At 44.5% G+C, this 23,240-nt stretch overlaps 2 non-coding genes and 1 pseudogene across 2 annotated transcripts; all 3 read left to right on the top strand.

The window, feature by feature from the left end:
• Positions 1-27: 27 nt before the first annotated feature.
• Positions 28-17,259, top strand: LOC111977954 (condensin complex subunit 1-like; annotated as a pseudogene).
• Positions 2,031-2,344, top strand: LOC111978840 (small nucleolar RNA U85). Its single transcript, XR_002879243.1, has one exon. It is a non-coding gene; the product is annotated as a small nucleolar RNA U85 (small nucleolar RNA).
• LOC112081292 (small nucleolar RNA U85) lies at positions 5,155-5,443 on the top strand. Its single transcript, XR_002896448.1, has one exon. It is a non-coding gene; the product is annotated as a small nucleolar RNA U85 (small nucleolar RNA).
• Positions 17,260-23,240: the final 5,981 nt, after the last annotated feature.

Genomic DNA, 23,240 nt, shown 5'->3' with positions numbered 1-23,240 from the left:
GAAATATCATCAATGCTGTAGCTGACACCTGGGTACATGTGAGGAAAATTGTATTTTCAGTTTGAATACAGCTACTACCTCAAATCAGTCTTGTCCTTTATCATGTAGATTGGTTCTGAACAGCATAGCTACAATGCATAGCTACAATTGCATGAGGCTATCGGATTTACTGTACTTGATATTGCAATATTTGAGTTTGCAGTAATAAAGTATCAATGACATTGTAGCGTTAGTTATCCGCAGACAGATGGCGTAGTTTGTTCACGGAAGAGGGTCAGTGGGAGGAGGGGAGCGATGCCGTAGTCCTTTGGCGCGCTGCTGTTAAAAACTCAAAACCCTTCGCCACAAACCGTTTAGAGCAGAACCGTGCTGTTTCAATCTGCTCAACAGTTTCTAAAGATCCTAAATTGTGGCTAAGACTGAGCAGCGCTACAAAAAGATATTGGTAAGTGTGTTATACTTGGTTAACGTTATTTATGTCTGGAGTTTCTTAGTTGTGAAATGTAGCTAGTCAGCAAGTTGACTAAAAATAACGTTAAATACTGTAGCTATCTTAACTTTAGCTAGTTACGTTAATTTATTTATCCTGTGGCCTACTAAGGTAACGTTAGCTAACTAGCGTTAGCTAGTTCGCGAATAAATCGAAACAAACAACTAACTTGGTCAAAAGAACTAGCGAACTTCGCTAATACATTAACTAGCGAACACGTGTGTTAGGGTGAGTGAGTTGTTTATAGCTACATGGAATGAACGTAGCTTACTATAATTAACGTTAAAGTTACCTAGAATGTCAACCACTCGGCTTACAACAAGTTGTTTTTTCGTGTACAGTGATGTCGTGGGACTTCTTTGTGCCTGTGTGCGTGGGTGACCTGGTGAAGACTGGGGGCATTAACCAGTACGTGGTCCAGGATGTCGTCTCCTAAACAACTGCCCTCCCATATCAACAGTAAATATCCCATAGTTTGTTACAGACTTACAATTGTTAGAATATTGTCCTCCTGAAATCTGACCAAGCAACTAAACTCCTTTACTATTCTATATATTTTCCAGGTTTCATGGCTGCACTGAGAAACCAGGGTCCATTGTGCATCCTGGAACACTTCGACACGGGTTACACTGTGCTGCAGTGAGTAGCTATATTTACTCAAATTATTTTATTTTTCTTTCTTAAACCTGCCTCAACTATGATGTAATTTCTCACATTCTATTGTATGTCACAGGCACTGCCATAAAGTGGACATGCGTGTGAAAGAGGACACCATGGAGTTACTCATACAAGGTCAGTGTTTGTGATGGTGTGTTGAAATGTCTCAATCTATTCACATGATGGCATACCAGTGCCTGTTAGTGTTCACTATTCAGTCGACGTTCTCATCCGTATTTGATTGTTTTCTCTGTTAGTGGTGAGTGGCCTGTCCGTCTCCCTGCCCTCCCTGCCCCGCCCTCCTGCCCTGCCTCCCTCTCAACATCAGTAGTCACCAACACTCCTGTACTGGTTTGAAGTGAATTGTCCCTCAACATTGACTGAAGTCATTTTCTCAAGCACGCAGAAATTATTTGAATGATTTTATTTACAGCAAAAACCTGACTTCAGTTTTTGAAGAAAAGGAGACTAGGAGAGAATCACTTCCTCTGGGATTACTGAGCATTCCTCATGTCCTCTGTGATTTCTCCCCCCAGGTTCTGCACCTGAACAGGTACAGTAAAGGGATTGGTTTGGCAGTGGGAAGGCTGATGGACAAATCCATCAATGTGGTCAAGAGTGCCATCCAGCTACTGGCTGCCTTCATCGCACACAACCCCTACAGCTGCAAGGTGCGCGCGCACACGAACAACCACTACTGTGAAGTACACACACAATACAAAGTGTCTTACAATTGTTTCTTTCATCTGTAGTTGAGCAGTGCTGACCTGAAGAAACCCCTGGAGAAGGAGATGGATAAACTCCGCGAGCTTAGAGAGAGACTGCAGGAAAACGCACCTGGTAAATTATACACACCACCTTTTATATTTATCTTTTATATAATGCCCAGTGATGAGACCAAGGCGAATGCGAGCCAACTGAAAGAGGGTTGGGATCTCTCTCTTCTCGTTTGGCCGGTAATCTTGGCAGTGTAGTGGAGATTGGCTGCTCTGATGTAAGGGCCGGCCTACAGTGATTTGGCCCCACCCACACGTTTCTTCCGCTAAAGAAACACGGTAGAGAATAGTGGGAGGGTGCTGACAGTGTGACTGATGTCTGTTTGCCTGTGTCTGCCTGCCTTTATGCATGAGGCAGGGAGAACCCCACCTCTCCTCAATATTCAGTTGGTCGTGAGCGCTCTTTGTTAATCTGAGGGCTTTGTAACCATAGAAATAGAATCCATTCATTCTGAACTCCTCTACCTCATCTTCTGCCTCTTTTGTCCAAACTATATATTTATTATTAAAGCGAAACTCCGCTCAAATTCTTTTTCATTTTTTCCCCCTCCGTTAATCCACTGATAGTCCCAAAATGTTTTGCACGTCAGCAGTCAAGTTTTGAAGATATTGGACTTTTGAGAAGCAGTGTCACCAGCCACATCATCATGATGCAAAATTATTTTATTGTTGATTTCCCTTTCAACCATATTCCTTTGGTCTCTCCGTCCAGTGGCAGTGATCAAAGCCGCCGAGCTGTGGGCCATTATGGAGCCTGAGCTGCTCCTCACCGTCAGCCAAGCTGGAGTCCACCAGTGAGGTAGAGGGGGAACAGCAGGAGGATGGAGAGGAAGACGACAGGGCCACCGCCGTACAGATCGCCCAGTTCCTCCGCGTCAACAAATACCGGTAAAATGAAACAATATCTAAATACCGGGCTTAGTTTTTCAAAGATGATCTATCTGGATTTTGCCTATCTGATAGGACTAAATGCATAGAAATGAAATGGGGGGGGGGACACTGGCCCTGCTCTTCAAAGGTACTGAACTCTGTCCGTCTGTCAATCACATCACGAGGCACGTGTATTGGTTTAGTGTAGGAGATAGAAAGGGAGGGGGGAAAAGTTAGCATTCTGAAAATGTTGGGTCATTTAGTGAATGCTCTTATCTAGAACCGACTTACAATAAGTGCACTTTGAAAGAACCTCATAATACAAGTCTAGTAAGTAAACTCTATTCAGAACTAACTAGCACTCTGCTAAAAGAGTCGTATTCACTCAATCAAAACACTTTCATATGGATTAAACAAATTATTCAGTACCAAGCCTTCAAAAACAAGTGGTGAAATCAGTGCTAGAATAAGAGTATTATATAACCAATCAAAATGTAATTAAGGTCAATCTAGTGCTGTGGGCTTTTAGCAGTGTAGGAGGTGCAGTTCTAGATGACAGCATTACTGATGGAGTGGGTGATAATGTTTTCTACTGGTGAATCACCCAAACCTAGCTCTAACACCTGAGAACTAACACTGGTCCTCATTTTAGACCACTATTTAGTTAAATCATGTGGACTGGAACAAATGTTTGCTCACACTGTGGCAGGAGTTAAGATGTTCACATCTGCTCTCAGGAGAACATTTTTCTAATCTGACCTCTCTGTTCCTCCCCAGGTCCTGACCAGGACACCTCTGAGATCAGAGAGGACCTGCCTTCCACCCCCCCAGAAGGAGGGAGCAGGGGATGGGGGGAAGGAAGGGGTGAAGGAGAGCGAGCTGAAGAAACAGGAGATGCTGTTGCAGTATCTGAGAGACACTGAGAGCTTTGCCCTGCAGGTGGAGAGAGCCATCGCTGTCATCAACACCATGCTCTACTAGAAGACTACGTCAGGTACAAACACACCTCATCTTACCTACACCCGCATTACCATACCTTTATCACCTGCACAGTCAACATCTTACCCCAATGACTCCATGCATGTATTCTGAGACAATGTAATATGTGGGGTATTGAGGAATGAATGTGTGTCTCAGTGGTCCAGGAGGCGGTGCAGTTCTGTGTGACAGTATGCGAGTTCAGTGTGGTGAACTCTGACTGGCGTGAGGAAGATGCTACCTCTGGTCTGGTCTACTGACGCTGCCATTAAAGATGCTGTGGTGCAGGCCTACAGACGCCTCTACCTCAACCCCCAGGGAGATGACACCAGGTACGTTGTCACACCTTCAAACTGTTGCCACAGGCACTTTCTATCAACCCCCCCAGGTCCCTCGATCCCACTACCAATTTCAGATGGCTAAGTTACTTTTGAAATGGTAATATCTTCCCATGTAAAATGGTATAGAGAGTAAATGGAATTGTCTTGTCTGCTGAAACAGCCTTTTTGGGAACCTGCAATCTTCATTCCAGCACCTCAGCCATTTCCCCCAAGAGGTTTCAACTCTCAGGCTGTGTTTAGACATGAAGCCCAATTCTGATCTTATTTACACTAATTGGTCTATTGACCGATTTGGATCAGCTCTGAAATTGTGAAAAGATTTGTGATTGGTCAAAAGACCAATTAGTGCAAAAATATCTATATCAGAATTGGGCTGCCTGTGTGAACACACCCTGTATTACATTTTCTGCTGTGAATTTGTTAATCTTGCTCCCACCAGGACATTGCTGCTGAAAGAGATGCAGACTCAAGGTAGAAGTTGACGTGGGAAATTGTGCGATTGACCTATGAACAATGTCTTGGAGCGACTTCATCAACCTCCAATGGGCTATGCTCTGGTGCCTGACTCTCTCGCCCTCTCTCAGGGCTAAAGCTCAGACTCTAGTGGACAGTCTGTCTGAACTGATGGTGGATGCCTCTCTGGGGACAATCCAGTGTCAGGAGGAGATAGTGAGTTTCTCTTATTACCATCTTTTATTATCAATCCTGTCATCAATACTACCCAGTGATTGTTAGCCCTTACTCTTTACTGATTACTCTCCATCCATCCTGTCATCAATAATTAACCCCGTTCTCTCATCTAATCTGTTCCAACACCATCTCTCTCGTGTTGTCCCAGGTCCGGGAGTTTTTTGGTGGTGGCAGCAGCCTGCAGTCCACGGTAGTGCAGGTTCTGTGAGAGAGGTTCACTGGCAAACGAGAGACCTCCAGCCTGCACAGACAAGCAGCAGTACTGCTTCTGGGAATGGCTGCACGGTAAGGCCCACACACAAACACAGGTTCTAACTCCACACCTCTGTCTTTAAGTCCCCTTTGACTTCTTGCCCAATGATGAGACCAAGGCGAATGCGAGCCAACTGAACGAGGAGGTTGGGTTCTCCCTTGTCTTGATTGGCCGGTAATCTTGGCAGTGTAGCGGAGATTGGCTGCTCTGCTGTAAGGGCCGGCCTACAGTGACTTGGACCCACCCACACTTTTCTCCCGCTTAAGAAACACGGTAGAGAATAGTGGGAGTGTGCTGACAGTGTGACTGGTGTGTTAATCTGAGGCAGGGAGAAACCCACCTCCATATTCAGGAGTCCATGAGCTCTTCTTTTGTTAATCTGAGGGCTTCTACATCTGTATGTGTCTTTCGGAGGGGTTGGGTTTAAAGTGGAAGTAAAATTTCAGTTGGACCTTGTGGGCAATTGACCAATACATTGATCTTAATCTTTGTTTAATATGAGACTGATCCAAGTTAAGTTTTGCACTTAACCTCCCAATGACAATGTTCCCTTATTGATGTATGGTAAACTGTTCCTAGGTCTGCACCTGTTGGCAACTCCTACCTTTGGCGCTTGGCTTTGTCTCAAAATTCTGGCGTTGGTTAATTTGTCCACTAAACCTCATTAAGGCGCCTGCATGCTTCCCAGCCGTACCACTTCGGAAGACGTGCATATATTATTACATCTTGTGACGTTGTTTATTTTAGACTTCGCCAAGTTTCTCATTTTTTTCAGTTCGGGGGCACCAAGTCTACACCCCTTTGTCGGTGATTGGTCAACAGTAGGGATTCTTCAATAGTCTGTCATTCAACGAGAGACGACCCATTCTCATGCACATTTTTTCATCGAAATACTTCAGCAAACATCTTAGATGCAAAAACAAAAGGATATCCTCAGCATAAACTCAGGAAATTGGTCATTCATTTTGACGTTATCTTAGATTAATTCAGACTATTTTGAGGAAGTGTACTGGCTACGGCGACTCAAAATGGACAAATTACTATTGATGCTTTTTTCTCGTTCAAGTGAATGTCTTTTTTAAGGGAGTATGCAATCACACTCATTTGGCTAGCCGAACTGAAGCATGCTGGCGCATTTGGTCTCTGAATAGGAGCACAGCAGAGAGTACACTGACTTCTCTGCATTGAGTCGAAGTCACGACCACCTATAAATCTGGGCTCACCGCCAGGGTTTTCAATGAACGAGCGTTGTAAACACACATTCGGTCAAAGATTCAAAGACAGTCACTGCCCGAGGGGGGATGACTATCTGCAGTCCACCCACACTGTACTGGACATTACCGTGCCGCCTCTTTCCACGCAGGCAGCATTCATAACCTGTTTAATCCTCCCCTCACATCCTCTAACCCTCCCTCCCACACACATTATCCCTCATAGACTGGGACCATGTGTGTTCTGCGGAGGGCCGAGCACCGATGAAATGATTAATTAATCTGGCGCCTGGGCATAATTTAAATGCCGTAGCCTACTACTCTGTTGTGTGTAGACATGGCAGTATGTACATTTACTGCTAAGAACGTAATTTGTGCACCACACACTAAAGTTGCTGTGTAGCAACTGATAGCATGTTTGTATGCACGTTCTTGAGCTGAAATATGAGCTGAAATAAAAGATCCCCAAAAATGTCCAGCTTGTTTTGAGGAAGCGTGCAATTGGCATGCTGAATGCAGGAATGTCCACCAGTCTTGTTTTGAATGTTAATTTATCTACCATAAGCCGCCTCCGACGTTGTTTTAGAGAATTTGGCAGTACACCCAACCGGCCTCACAACTGCAGACCATATGTAATCACGCCAGCCCAGGACCTCCACAACCAGCTTCTTTACCTGTGAAATCGTCTGAGGGGGAGGCGGGATGCTGAGCAGTATTTTGGTTTTTAATTGTGAGGGAAAATGTTTTCTGATTGGCTGGGCCTGTGTGGACCTATGCCCACCCATCATGGCTGCGCCTCTTCCCCGTCCTGTTATATTAGTGTTTTCTGCCTGTTTGGAACCGTGTAAACAACGCTAAATTGTAAGTAATACCAGAGTCTGGTCTAACAAATCTAAAGCCTTTAATACAGCATAGCAAAGATTTAAAAACAGCCACATTTGTGAAATTGCTTAATCTGACATTCTGGTTGTGTGAGGCTTGGTGCTAACGGAATCAGTAGGCTATTAAAGACTCCAACTGGCAACAAACAGGATTTCTGTAGATGTGGATGATTTGTTATGCCATGCAAGTTTTAACAGTTACGCTATGGGTTATATATCTTAATTAGTTTCCTCAAGTTTCTTACAAAGTGATGGCAAGGGCTGTTTTCTCGTCTCCTTACTCTGCTTCTGCCGCATTGTTCTCAACACCAATATGCTGGTTAACTTCGCTGTTATGCACATTGCAACGTAAAGGGAAATTCAACGGTGCACTGGAGATTGCGTTTCAGAACCCCAAGACAGTGCTTTTTCCCGCTATCCATCGCGTGAGAAACCGCATTTGTTATAAAATATTATATTTATTAGTGTTGCACCATTTTCTTACAAAATAGATAAAATCAAACTTTATTTGTCACATGCGCCGACTACAACAAGTGTAGACCTTACTGTGAAATGCTTATTTACAGGCCCTTAACCAACAGTGCAGTTCAAGAAGAGTTAAGAAAAATATTTACCAAATAGACTAAAGTTTTTAAAAAATATTCAAAGTAACACCGTAAGAATAACAATAATGAGGCTATATACAGGGGGTACCGAGTCAGTGTGGGGGGTACAGGTTAGTTGAGGTAATTTGTACGTGTAAGTAGGGGTGAAGTGACTGCATAGATAATAAACGAGTAGCAGCAGTAAACAAAAGGGAGGGGGGGGGTCAATGTAAATAGTCTGGTGGTGATTTTTATTAATTGTTCAGCAGTCTTATGGCTTGGGGGTAGAAGCTGTTGAGGAGCCTTTTGGTCCTAGACTTGGTGCTCCAGTACTGCTTGCTGTGCGGTAGCAGAGAAGTCTAACTTGGGTGACTGGAGTCTCTGACAATTTTATGAGCTTTCCTCTAACTCTGTCTGGTATAGAGGTCTTGGATGGCAGGAAGTTTGGCTCCAGTAATGTACTGGGCCGTTCGCACTACCCTCTGTAGCGCCTTAAGGTCAGATACCGAGCAGTTGCCATACTTGGCGGTGATGCAAGCGGTCAGGATGCTCTCGACGGTGCAGCTGTAGAACTTTTTGAGGATCTGGGGTACCATGTCAAATCTTTTCAGTCTCCTAAGGGGGAGAAGGTTTTGTCGTGCCCTCTTCACGACTGTCTTGGTGTGTTTGGACCATGATAGTTTGATGTGGACACCAAGGAACTTGAAGCTCTCGCTCCGCTACAGCCCCGTTGATGTTTATGGGGGCCTGTTCGGCCTGCTTTTTCCTGTAGTCCACGATCATCTCCTTTGTCTAACCATTTACAATTTCAGTAGCTCATGTCTTAGTGATGTACTGTGCCTTCCCCGTGGCATCTGCAATGGATTAGTCCACTGAGACTGGTGGGAATCAGAAGGGTGTCTTGTGTATCATGAAAAAATAAAGATATTTGCAACTGCTCAACTAAAGAAATATCTGTTGACCAACAGCCTAGACGAAACAATCTACCAGGTTACTAAATGGGGTCAGCCCTATAGACATTTGAATGTTTAAAGTGATTGAGTTGATTTGTCCCTCCCCAGCAATCCAAAGGAGCTCCATTCAGACTGCCTCAGGACAACCAGCTCTTTACCTGCCTCACACAGGCCATCGCTGAAGGTGTATGTGTGTACACATCATCTCTTGAGTGGGAGAATGTATTGTCTTTGCCCCTGACTGTGTGTTTGGYCCCTCCCCAGGTGTGGTGATGGCGGACCCTCATTGGCAGAGCTTCATGGAGCAGGCTGTCCGTCTGCTGTACTTCCTGTCCGAGTCCCCAGATCAGCTCTGGTCCCGCATCCTACAGCGCTGCTCTCGTCTGCTATTGGACCAGATCGTGGAGGGCGTGGAGATGTTAGCAAACAAGGATGTCAGCCAGTTTCCGGGTGCATCTCAGGACCCTGAGGAGCAGGGAGAACAAGGTGAGAGACGGAGTGATTATTTATTTCGATAGTTGGTGCACTCTAGTAAAACAACTTCTCAACGTAGTATGAATAGATGACATTCTCCAGTTGTCTGGTGCTCTTTCACTCTGCTTAGTTGTTGAACTCTGCCAGTGTGGTAGTGTATTATGATGACCAGTATCTTGTATAGGTACTTTATGATCAGTAYGGTGTTATAGTGATGTGTGTCCCTGTCCCTCTAGTCCCTGCGGTGAGCTGCGTGTCCCTGGCCCAGCTGCTGTCTCTGTGTGGCTGCGTGGCGTTCTGGCAGGTGTCCCACCTGGAGCACAGCGTCAGCTCTGAGCTGCGGAGGAGGAGAGGAGAGACAGAAGAGAAGAGAGGGAGGAGAAGGCGAAGGTACCCTCCCGTAAGGCCAAGGTCAGTCTGGACATGGAATGGGAACACAATGTTTATGATGTCCAGTATTTTTATACAACCCAAACCAATGATGGCAATAATTCACATAATGGTCAATCATGAGATTAGGATACTACAAACCTAGTAGTAATGAGACTGCTGGGTTTATACAYGTGTTCTGTGTTTAAGAGGCTTTTACTATTTGTGTCAAATTGATTGTCATTGCATCTCATAAACCAAATGTTATCAGAACAGGATGTTGATTAGTAAAGAGGCCACGTGAGTCCCTGGTGAGTAGGATTGTCTTGCCAATCAGTGACTTTTCTCCCTGGGAAACGCTTGATGAGTTTAATTTTGTTCACGCGGTGATTGACAGGTCTTGATGATTCTTCCCATCAGGGGTTTAAGAACAACAGCTATCTTCTTCCTAATTACTCGTTTAGATTAAATCGCTGTAACTTTCCAGTAGACCAGACAATGAACAAGGAGTTCTTCAATAACTGTTTCATGATCTGTTTCCCACAGCAAGCGGCAAATGACCAGTTCTGTGGAGGGAAGAACTTGAGTTGTGCATGGGTTGCTTCTGCTGAGGACACCGAGCGGCTGCGCTGTCAGGAAGATTCTGTGACACTGAGCTGATCAGGAAGACTTCTGTGACACTGAGCCTGATCAGGCGAAAGATCTGTGACACTGAGCTGATCAGGAGATCTTTGACAGCTGAGCTGATCAGGAAGAGCTGTGACACTGATGATCAGGCAAGATCTTTGTGACACTGAGCTGATCAGGGAAGATCTGTGACACTGAGCTGATCAGGAAGATCTGCTGCTGGCTGGAAGAAAGGCTAACCTTTTTCAAAAACTAAGTAAATTTTTTCCTGATTGTGTTAATTGCCTTGAAAACCACATCCCTTCCCCCCCAGAGGAGAACCTGGTTGTGCTCGTTCCTGCTCCTGCTGCGGTGAGGGTGTTGTAGTTCCCAGGGAGGATAACTGCCACCCCCATTTCACCACCGCTGCCCCGTGCCTGGCCCTCTCACCAGGGTACATGATGATCAGGTCAGACTAACCCAGACTTACTTGTTTTTTAAGTTAGTTTCCTTTGCGTGGCTGTGGTGTGTGCTCTTGTTCAAACCTCTGTTTCCCTCTCCTTACTGTTCAGGTTCGTTGAGGAGCAAATTTCGTCTTCCTGTTCACGTTGATGGATGCGTTCCTCTCTGCCCGTCGCTCAGGTGCCAACGTCATCATCGCCTGGGAGACCTCACCGTACGCTTCCCCAAACATCTGGGTGGCAACCTCTGTCAGTAACCAACCTGGACCAGCAGAACTTCTTAACCAGGTAACCAAAACCTGGACCCAGAAGACTCTGCACCAGGTAACCCAACACCTGGACCCAGAGACGTCTTGACCAAGGTAACCCAAACACCTGGACCAGAGACTCCTGTACAGGTAACCCAAACACCTGGGAACCCAGAGACTCTGTAACCAGGCTAAACCCAAACACCTGGACCCACGAACCTCTTACCAGGTTAACCCAAACACCTGGACCCAGAGACTCTGTACCAGGGTTAACTACCCAAACACCTGGACCCAGAACTCTCGTATCCATGAAGACTCTGTCAGGTAACCCCAACACCTGCCGACCCAGAGGACTCATGTTACCAGGATAACCCAAACACCTGGACCCAGAGACTCTTACCAGGTTAACCCAAACACCTGGACCAGAGATCCCTGTACCAGGTAACCCAAACACCTGGACCCAGAGACTCTGTACCAGGTAACCCAAACACCTGGACCCAGAGACTCTGTACCAGGTAACCCAAACACCTGGACCCAGAGACTCTGTACCAGGTGTACACCCCCACAAGCCACTGTCATTCAGTGACTAAATATTAACCAAGCAGCTAATATAACTTGTTTATAGATTAGAATATGGAAGTAGCAAACAATCTGATCTTTATTTAATTACCCAGCTGTGTGTACTATGGATTGTGTGGCTTTTTAATTTAGGTAAACATGTCCATTGATAAGGATGGCTGAAGGCTACAAGCTCGTTCCATGTCTGGTTGTCTGCTAATGTTGTTCCTTCACACGCTCCAGTCCTGCTGCTGCTGCAGTCTACTGAACCAGTTGATCGGAAAACTTATTTCCATATGTTCAGAACAGAAAAAAACAATAGGAAGCATTGTAAAATTCTGTCATGTCCTCCACTATCATTCTGACCTCTGATGTTGCTATAGCGCGACAGTACAGTGTACTGTGCTCTTCAGAACTCCAACCGCTCTTCTGGACTGTGTCAACCATGGTCTGCTCGCTCGTGCACTCTTAATTTTTTTTTWTTTGAACAGAAATAACTTAACTTTCTGTAAGGTCTAGAACAACGTGAAGGTTCTGATTGTGTCCAGAACTACTTGTTGGTGGTATAATTATACAATGAGTAGATTGGAGGGAGAAATGGGATCATTTCAGGTGATGCCATAGGTTATACTCTGTAGGAAGGATGGGGACTTAATTGAAGAAATCTTAATGATGATTGCTGGTTGTTCTTCCCACATTGAGATGCACTGAAGCCATACCCCTCCCCCATTAAGTTTAATTACAATTCGTTATCTCTTCATTCCAYTCGTTCTGTTTTTGTCTTTGTATAGTGCTAATTATGATGCTTGGTTATTCTTACGTTTTAGGTGTTTCAGATGAATAGTGTTTTCCAGGCTTTTCACTATGAACACTAATCCTCAGGTTTTTCCTCATGGTAAGTGTTTTGTAGCAGTCAGTAATTGTCTCCCACACACCTCCATTGTGTTGGGTCTCCTCAAAGACAGACAGCTCTCTCTGGGAGAGGACTGATAAGGGTATTAAACATGTTTCTTTTTTACTCTAATGGTAATGCACTGTTTTACATGCCTAGTTAATTATACTGAAGCTGTGGCTTATGACAGTCTACTGTATAGCAGACCACACACCCGGCGAGTCCGGTTCCTCTGGATAATGTCCTAATCCACGGCTGGAGGAAAAGTTGCTTATTATTTTTTTCACCTGGCCTCATCCCTTCCCAGTGTATGCGGTTAATTCCCCCGTTTAGAACAATGGAGGCCAGGGAGACACTGCAGCCTTTTGTCTTAGTGCTCCCTCAGAGTAGAGGCCCTTTACCTCCCACACGTACATCTGAAATGTCTGCAGAGGATTATGGTTAATGCCAGTCAGGGGTATTGGCATCGAAGCCTTCAGGTCCAATGTATGGCTGGTAGTATTTTCACCCAGGTAATCGATTGCTTAATCTGTCATGTCATTGATTGGCCAGTCTCTCTCTTTCATGGTATCAGCTGATCCTGATTAGAGAAGAAACCTGCATGCCATTTTTAAATATTGTTTCATCATATAACATGTCCCCGTCTCCCCTGCCCAGGCTGAGTGACGAGAACCCGGCGGTGAGGCAGACTGCAGTGACTGTTCTGATCCAGCTAGTGCTGAAGGATGTGCTAAAGGTCAGATCAGTGAGGTGGCTGTACTGCTCATCGACCCCCAGACACACATCGCCAGCCTCGCACTCAACTTCTTCAACGAGCTTGCCTCCAAGGTACACACACACAGCGTTAATTCCAGGCATGTCTATTTGAGTGGAAAATACAGTGCCTTAGGGAACTATTCAGGYCCCTTGACTTTTTCCACATTTTGTTACATTACAGCCTTATTCTAAAATGTTTATTTAATCCAATCTACACACTATACTCCATAATGACAAGGCAAAAACAGGTTTTTAGACACCTTATTTACATAAGTATTCAGACCCTTTGCTGAGACTTGAAATTGAGCACATGTGCATCCTGTTTCCATTGATCTCCTTGATGTTTCTACAACTTGATTGGAGACCACCTGTGGTAAATTCAATTGATTGGACATAATTTGGAAACTCACACCTGTCTATATAAAGTCCCACATCTGCATGTCAGAACAAACACCRAGCCATGAGGTCAAAGGAATTGTCCGTAGAGCTCAGACAGGATTGTGTCGAGGCACAGATCTGGGGAAGGGTACCAAAAAATGTCTGCGGCATTGAAGGTCCCCAAGAACACAGTGGCCTCCATTCTTAAATGTAAGAAGATTGGAACCACCAAGACTCTTCCTAGAGCTGGCCACCCGGCCAAACTGAGCAATCGGGGGAGAAGGGCCTTGGTCAGGGAGATAACCAAGAACCCGATGGTCACTCTGACAGAGCTCCAGAGTTCCTCTGTGGAGATGAGAACCTTCCAGAAGGACAACCAGCACTCCACCAATCAGGCCTTTATGGTGGAGTGGCCAGACGGAAGCCACTCCTCAGTAAAAAGCACATGACAGCCTGCTTGGAGTTTGCCAAACGGCACCTAAAGAACTCTGACCATGAAAAAACAATATTCTCTGGTCTGAAACCAAGTTTGAACTCTTTTGCATGAATGCCAAGCGTCACATCTGGAGGACCTGGCACCATCCCTACGGTGAAGCAWGGTGGYAGCATCATGCTGTGGGAATATTTGTCAGYGGCAGGGACTGGGAGACTAGTAAGGATAGAGGGAAAGATGAACAGAGCATTGTGGAGATTAGAGGTCAACCGATTATGATTTTTCAATACCGATACCGATTATTGGAGGACCAAAAAAAGCCGATACCGATTAATCGGATGTTATTTTTATTTGTAATAATGACAATTACAACAACACTACATGAACACTTATTTTAACTTAATATAATACATCAATAAAATCAATTTAGTCTCAAATAAATWATGAAACATGTTCAATTAATGCAAAAACAAAGTGTTGGAGAAGAAAGTAAAAGTGCAGTATGTGCCATGTAAAAAAAGCTAACGTTTAAGTTAGCTCAGAACATGAGAACATATGAAAGCTTTTAACCTGAGTTAAGTATATGAAATACAAATGGTATAGAGAGAAATAGTCCTATAATTCCTATAATAACCTCAACCTAAAACTTCTTACCTGGGAATATTTAAGACTCATGTTAAAAGGAACCACCAGCTTTCCACAGCGCAAGGTACTGATGATAGTGGTTGTATGTATTGACTGACGGAATAGTTTTCAGTTGTTCAAACCACATAAAGCTCTTAGCCCCCCCAATTCAGATATACATAACGGTAAACTTGGGACAAGTGAGAGACTATGCATTATCCTGACTCTTTGACTAAACGCTATTAGTGCGCACCCTGCTAACTAGCTAGCCATTTCACATCGGTTACACCAGCCTAATCTTGGGAGTTGATAGGCTTGAAGTCATAAACAGCTCAATGCTTGAAGCACAGCGAAGAGCTGCTGGCAAACGCAGTAAAGTGCTGTTTGAATGAATGCTTATGAGCCTGCTGCTGCCTACCACCACTCAGACTGCTCTATCAAATCATAGACTTAATTATAAAAACACACAGAAATACGAGCCTTTTGTCATTAATATGGGAAACTATCATTTCGAAAACAACATGGCATCCCTAAGTCTAAATATTGCTGTTGCATTGTTCTTCACACAGTTCGCAACGAGCCAGGCGGTCCAAACTGCTGCATATACCCTGACTGCTTGCACGGAACGCAAGAGAAGTGACACAATTTCCCTAGTTATAAGAAATTCTTGTTAGCAGGCAATATTAACTAAATATGCAGGTTTAAAAATATATACTTGTGTATTGATTTTAAAGAAAGGCATTGATGTTTATGGTTAGGTACATTGGTGCAACGACAGTGCTTTTTTCGCGAATGCGCTTGTTAAATCATCACCGTTTGGCGAAGTAGATTTGATTTAAATTTTCAATTTCATCAAATTTAGAATAAGGCTGTAACGTAACAAAATGTGTGAAAAGTCAAGTGGTCTGAATGCACTGTAAATCTGTGTTGGTGTATTGGGGACCTTTTTACATAGACTGAGTGTAATGGATCCTCCAATGTTCTAAACCAGACAGTGGCTTCTCTCCTCCCAGGACAATGTCATCTACAACCTGTTCCCAGACATCATCAGCAGACTGTCAGACCCAGAGAGAGCCATGAACGAGGAAGACTTCCACACCATCATGAAGTGAGTGGTGTCCACACTGAGCTGTGTGCCTCTGCTCTCACTGTGTATATTGTGTATTGTGATCAGTGTAGTGTCTTCTGTGTGTATTGTGTGTACARTCTTCTGCGCTCACTGTGTGTACAGTCTTCTGCGCTCACCTTATTTCTTCTGCTCATGCCTTATTTTAATGTTTCCCTCTTTGTCTCTGTTTTCAGGCAGCTGTTTTCCTCCACTAAGGAGAGACAGACTGAGTCTCTGGTGGAGAAGCTGTGTCAGCGCTTCAGGACCGCAAAGTGAGCAGCCCGTCTTCCCCTCGCTCTTCCTATCTCCTAATTTATTTTCTCCCACTCCGTGTCATAACGGCTGGCATTAGTTCCTCTCAGTCTCAGGATTATCCGAGGCCTGGGTCGTCTGTTCAGTGAACTCGGGGCCAACTCTCCCTMTTTCTGGCTCGTCATTCAAAGCGCAGACCTCCACAGAAAAGGCATTTTAGATTAAGCCACAGACAGTGAATCAGCGAGACCATGGGTGGAGAATGATTTCTGCAAATGTCAGGTCAGACTTCCTCTGTTCTTGAAAGACTATTTGTTGGAAGTGAATAATCAAATTTCCTAATTTCCCCCCACTTCCCCCCTCCCAATTCTCTCTCCAGGACTGAGCGTCAGTGGTGTGACCTGCCCGTGTCTCTGTCTCTGTGTGAGCGAGGGCTGAAGAGGCTCCAGGAGTGTTAGGAGTGTTAGTGACAAGCTGACTGAGACATGAGTCTACCAGCCTCTCCTCTCCATCACTGCTAAGCTACGCCAAGGAGCCAAGCCACAGTGCAAGGTACTGATGATAGTGGTTGTATGTATTGACTGACAGAATAGTTTTCAGTTGTTCAAACCACATAAACCTCTTAGCCCCCCCCTATTCAGATATACATAACGGTGAACTTGGGACAAGTGACAGACTATGCATTATCCTGACTCTTTGACTATCCAGGCTGATTTCTTGACTGTGCTCTAAATGAATACACATGCCAGGTCTTATTCTGATTCTTCGGTCTCTGTCCCCAGGTCCAGGTGGAGGAGTTTGAGAAGCGTCTGACGGCGGTCCACACCCGGGGGCTGGAGAACGTAGAGAGCTCTGAGATGGAGAAGAACCAGCCCGAGGGAGCTGGGCCCAGCCAGAACACCACTCACACGCCACTACCCAACAAGGGACGGGGTGGCAGGCCCAAGAGAGGTGAGTGCGCACACACAAGTGTAGTGACTTTTCTGGTAGATAGTGAATTTTTCCCTCCTGAATGTATTTATTTTTGCCAATTACATAGACTTTAGCTAATGTTCCATGATTTTCTTTCTCTCCCCTCAAAGTTCAAGCCATGCCCTCTGTAGCCAGTCGCCATGACGATAGCTTTGTGACCCCCTATACTTGTCATGGCAGAGAGTGAGACACCTAAGGTAACCACACCCATCGTCCGCACCTCTCGACGTGCTCGTCTCCGACACTGATCCCTCTGCTTTTAGTTTGTATGTCACATGTCCTGTTCTATTGTTTTGTCATCTTTTTAAATCATGTTTTTACTTTTATCAGTAACTTTTTTTAAATCTTTTGATATGTTCCTCTAGTCAGCACTAAATAATTTGACTCAGTCTTTTTGTAGCTGAATCAAGACTTTTTAATAAACCTTTGGTGTGAACCACACTACCTCTGTCATCCGTGTGTGTTTGCAAGTGGAGTCAGATTTATGCCCTCATTACAAGGAGTATTGAATGCCCTTCTCTTGCATTGTGTGTTTGGCCAGTGAAATAGTGTGTTCAGGTTGGATTGTCACAGCTTGGATAGACACGGTTGCTACCGTTCTTACTCCTTTACTCTCTCCTCCATGCTCTCCTTTTTCTGCCAGCTTGAAATATTCTGTTATTAAACCTGTTAAACAGTTAACCTAAATCCTCCTGAGACCCAGCAATTAAATGTTGTCCTCTAGTGGACATATAGTTCTTGGTCTGTATCTGAGGCCATACATGCCACTTAAGTCCTGTTTGAGAGGACATTGGGCTTTTCAATTGTCACTTGTGGGGTGTTTTTCATATTTACGTTTTGACAACTAAAGAGGACAATTTGGCACTTACTAAAAAGTTTTAAAGTAACATGCTGTTTTCACCCCAAAGACTTATGTAAAAAAAAATATCCCAAGCCTTTTACCCGGTTCTCACCTGGTTTATGATGTGCCTGACACCTGAACAAAATGGTAGCATGTTATTTTAGAGGCGAAAGAAACGCACACCTATTTAGGCGAGGTGCTGGTTAGCAGAGTGGAACGCTTTTTTTAAATGAAGGAGAGCATGTTATTTTACGCRACGTCACTCCTTATTTCTCCCTCTGACACGTGCTCCATCTCTACCCCTCTACCTCCTGTAATTGATCTCCAAGGTCTTCCCCTYTCCCACACACCTTCCCTCCTGTTCCATGCTTTTTCTCTGCCTATGTTACGTTCCTCGGTCGCTCTCCTCCTTCACTGACATCGTCATGCGTTGTAGCTTCACCCCCTCCCCTCTCTTTTGTAGCTAGTCTCTTCCCTCTCCTCTCGCCCACTCTACCTCCCACTCGCTCCCTCCTTTTAAATGACACGTGCAATTCTGTTTTTGTGAGTTATGTAAAGGGGAAAAAACACCTTTGCTGACTTCAGACTAACAATATAGTTTGCCAACGCAGAGTTTATAAACCCAATCTGACAGACATTTTGTGTTGGATGAAGACTTGTGAATATATTGTGAGAAACTAACGATGCCTGAAAATAAACTACTTCCATTTCAGGGACTGGTGAGTGAGGTTGGTGGCTGGTGAGTGAGGTTGGTGGCTGGTGAGTGAGGTTGGTGGCTGGTGAGTGAGGTTGGTGGCTGGTGAGTGAGGTTGGTGGCTGGTTTCTGTGGGGCGTGTCCAATCCAACGGCACTTTTTAGTAGTAGTTCAATGGATTCCTGTCCAGTTTTTCCTTAGGGGTTCAGAATTTCCTGAAATGGAACCCCTAGTTGAAACGAGGTCAACCCTGGAACACTTGGAGGAGAGATGTCTATGCAGAGATGACCGAGAGCGGCCTCAACTGGTGTGACCTAAACAAATGCCTGTACCAAGGGATATGGAAGATGTTTTTAGGAGGCAAGAGCTTGTCAAACTGCTTCATGATTTATTGTGTTCATTATACTGTAAGAGGTATTACTGGAGAATGTTGCTGAATCTTTGCTGGTCTCTGGGGAGATAAATCGAGCTAGAAAAAAGCCATCAGAAGCTAGGTAAAGGTATCTGCCATTCAACTGTATTAGGGAAACCTTTTTGAGTGGAAGTGTAATCAACCAATCACATTTTGATTTATTGAGTGGGACTGTTTTTACAAAAACGTATAGAAACCTCTGCCTCGAAGGCCAAGGKTCACTGAGCAATAGCAAGCAGTAGTTTTCCCACTGTCTAGCTTTAGCTTTTGTTGTCAACTAGTTTGCAGCTGATTCAGCAGGTGTTATCAAAGACGGTGTTTGCTAATTTATTAGCTTCTCCCTTTTCAAGAATAATTTACAGTTCATCTCACCAGATGGACATATGAGTTTTATTGCAGCGCTTGCTTGTTAGCCATCTCTTTGAAAACAACTTGTGTGTGAAACACTTGCATTTAAAGTGAAACTGACAGCATTTTAGCAACAAATCTTTTAATATATGTAACAGTATTGCTTCCGTCCCTCTCCGGCTCGAACCAGGGACCCTCTGCACACAGACAAGTCACCCACGAAGCATTGTTACCCGCCGCGGCCCTTGCAGAGCAAGGGGAACAACTACTTCAAGGTCTGAGAGCAAGTAAATTATTCTTGAAAAGGGAGAAGCTAATAAATTAGCAAACACCGTCTTTGATAACACCTGCTGAATCAGCTGCAAACTAGTTGACAACAAAAGCTAAAGCTAGACAGTGACGTCACCAATTGAAACGCTATTAGCGCGCACCACCGCTAACTAGCTAGCCATTTCACATCGGTTAAATATACTCCCCCTGGAAGAATGTGGCACTTGTCAGAATAGTTTTTTTTTTTTTTTTATACAAGCGACCACTTATCTAAGGTCATTTTCACGTTTTCATTTATTGTACTGTGATTACAGGCAGTTGCAACAGTTAGACTTTGGATCATTAGAACGCATTCACCAAAAACCACAAAATACACCTGCATGGATTTCTGCAAATATATAAACACACGGGATTCCTCTTACATTTGGAAACTTTAATGTCCTATTGATCAAACAACCGTGAAAAGGTAGGCTCTCTCCCTTAGTTATGCACATCAATAACAAGATTACCAACTAATGCCAGAGCAAGATGAGCTCAAATCTAACAACGGAACAGCAGATAAACATTCAAACTTGTTCAGCTAGTTGGCCATCAACATTGCACTGAAACAATGGGGAATTGTAGCCTCCTCGAACCTTCGGCAGTTGCCTGCCAATGCATGTTGTCCCAACAGGCACCCAAGCTAACTGGCTAGCTAACCAAATGACACCTGCATCTCTAGCTGTGTAAAGTGTGATAGAAAAATTACATATTTACCTGATTTGTTTGATATTAATAGTTCGCAATTAATGCTTAATAATAGATAGGATATTTCTGTCCTGTTAGTGTCTGTGTTTGTATGGTCTCCACTCAGTTCCCTGCAGCTTAATCTGGGTGTATGGTCACCAGAGATGGGCTGAGCTGACAAATGAGTTAAAGACTGCATTACATAGACAAGATTGTGGTGGGTGTAACTGAGATAGAGATAGCCAGAGGGGGTTTAGAACATTCCTCATTGTCTCTAAATCATCCTTGCATCTGGGAAACTAAGCCAAGGTGGGGTAAAGACAACAACCCACGGCAGATAACGACAGGATGAACCCAGAGTGGATTATGATGCTCCTTGGTCTGCATGAGGGGGTTGAACCAACCATGACTGGCGCATTGTTAGTCTCAGCTATATATAGTACTCTGCATTTGTGTTAAGGATAGGTTACTCGGTCAAACACTCAAGGGTGTGGGGTGCGACCAGCCTCATTATTGCAATAATTAATCAATATTAAATAAAGATGATTGTTTGAAGAAATGACCAAGTCTCTCTCAGTACTGAATTTCCACAACATTTTTGACAACGAGGAGGTATCTGAAATTGGGATCTGAGTAAACCACGCTTATTATTGAGCAGCTGGACCCGCCTATGATCTGAGGTAGCTGGCACGGGTGGCCACCGAAAAACGATATGAGGGGAAAATCAGTCACTCACCCACTCCAATGACATAACATTGTCCTAACAGTTTATATCTAGCTCCATGTTTTTAGCTTGCTACATAAATAGATACCCTAGCCTATTAGCTACGTTTATGATTGACTTGTGATCATTGCCCTTGCTAGTTTGATTGTATTGACATTCCAGCCTTTGTCATTAAAGCCCCATATACACTGCTCAAAAAAATAAAGGGAACACTTAAACAACACAATGTAACTCCAAGTCAATCACACTTCTGTGAATCAAACTGTCCACTTAGGAAGCAACACTGATTGACAAATTTCACATGCTGTTGTGCAAATGGAATAGACAACAGGTGGAAATATAAGGCAATTAGCAAGACACCCCAATAAAGGAGTGGTTCTGCAGGTGGTGACCACAGACCACTTCTCAGTTCCTATGCTTCCTGGCTGATGTTTTGGTCACTTTTGAATGCTGGCGGTGCTTTCACTTAGTGGTAGCATGAGACGGAGTCTACAACCCACACAAGTGGCTTCAGGTAGTGCAGCCATCCAGGATGGCACATCAATGCGAGCTGTGGCAAGAAGGTTTGCTGTGTCTGTCAGCGTAGTGTCCAGAGCATGGAGGCGACCAGGAGACAGGCCAGTACATCAGGAGACGTGGAGAGGGCAACAACCAGCAGCAGGACCGCTACCTCCGCCTTTGTGCAAGGATGAGCAGGTGAAGCACTACCAGAGCCCTGCAAAATGACCTCCAGCAGGCCACAAATGTGCACGTGTCTGCTCAAACGGTCAGAAACAGACTCCATGAGGGTGGTATGAGGGCCCGACGTCCACAGGTGGGGGTTGTGCTTACAGCCCAACACTGTGCAGGACGTTTGGCATTTGCCAGAGAACACCAAGAGTGGCAAATTCGCCACTGGCGCCCTGTGCTCTTCACAGATGAAAGCAGATTCACACTGAGCACATGAGCACATGTGACAGAGTCTGGAGACGCCGTGGAGAACGTTCTGCTGCCTGCAACATTCTCCGCATGACCGGTTTGGCGGTGGGTCAGTCATGGTGTGGGGTGGCATTTCTTTGGGGGGCCGCACAGCCCTCCATGTGCTCGCCAGAGGTAGCCTGACTGCCATTAGGTACCGAGATGAGATCCTCAGACCCCTTGTGAGACCATATGATGGTGCGGTTGGCCCTGGTTCCTCCTAATGCAAGACAATGCTAGACCTCATGTGGCTGGAGTGTGTCAGCAGTTCCTGCAAGAGGAAGGCATTGATCCAAATCCAGACCTCCATGGGTTGATAAATTTGATTTCCATTGATCATTTTTGTCTGATTTTGTTGTCAGCACATTGAACTATGTAAGAAAAAAAAGTATTTAATAAGAATATTTCATTCATTCAGATCTAGGATGTGTTATTTTAGTGTTCCATTAATTTTTTGAAGCAGTGTACTACCCACCACTGCGACAGTACGCTCTCGTTGGCTGGCCCTCGCTTCATACTTGTCGCAAAACCCACTGGCTCCAGGTCATCTACAAGACCCTGCTAGGTAAAGTCCCGCCTTATCTCTGCTCGCTGGTCACCATAGCTGCACCCCACCCGTAGCACGCGTTCTCGCAGGTATATCTCACTTGTCACCCCCAAAGCCAATTCCTCCCTTGGTCGCCTCTCCTTCCAGTTCTCTGCTGCCAATGACTGGAACGAACAAATCTCTGAAACTGGAAACACTTATCTCCCTCACTAGCTTTAAGCACCAGCTGTCAGAGCAGTTCACAGATCACTGCACCTGTACATAGCCCATCTATAAATAGCCCAAACAACTACCTCTTCCCGTACTTGTATTTATTTATTTTGCTCCTTTGCACCCCAGTATTTCTACTTTGCACACTCATCTGTCAAATCTACCATTCCAGTGTTTTAATTGCTATATTGTATTTTACTTTGCCACCATGGCCTATTTATTGCTTCACCTCCCTTATCTCACCTCATTTGCTCACATTGTATATAGACTTATTTTTCTACTGTATTATTGACTTGTGTTTGTTTTACTCCATGCGGTAACTGTGTTATATGTGTCGAACTGCTTTGCTTTATCTTGGCCAGGTCGCAGTTGTAAATGAGAACTTGTTCTCAACTTGCCTACCTGGTTAAATAAAGGTGAAATAAAAAATTTAATTGTGGTTTCTGTCCAGATTATTTTAGTCATTGAAAACTGAAACAGTGCTTCCCGAATGGAGGCAGCAAACAATGTACCCAGGCCAGCTGTGATTTACAACCTGATAGCAATATTTTTGGACTACCAAGGAATGTATTGATGAATTATAATCATGCATTGAACTGCATCCATCTATTCTGCGAACAATGCCTTAGTGTACCTCATGGAACAATGAGTCAAATATAACCTCTTTTTTTAAACCTCTTATAAAGTTGATTTTGT

The sequence above is a fragment of the Salvelinus sp. IW2-2015 genome, linkage group LG18, assembly GCF_002910315.2.
Source record: "Salvelinus sp. IW2-2015 linkage group LG18, ASM291031v2, whole genome shotgun sequence".
NCBI classification, from domain to species: Eukaryota; Metazoa; Chordata; class Actinopteri; order Salmoniformes; family Salmonidae; genus Salvelinus; species Salvelinus sp. IW2-2015.
This window is presented reverse-complemented; position numbering and strand designations above follow the sequence as displayed.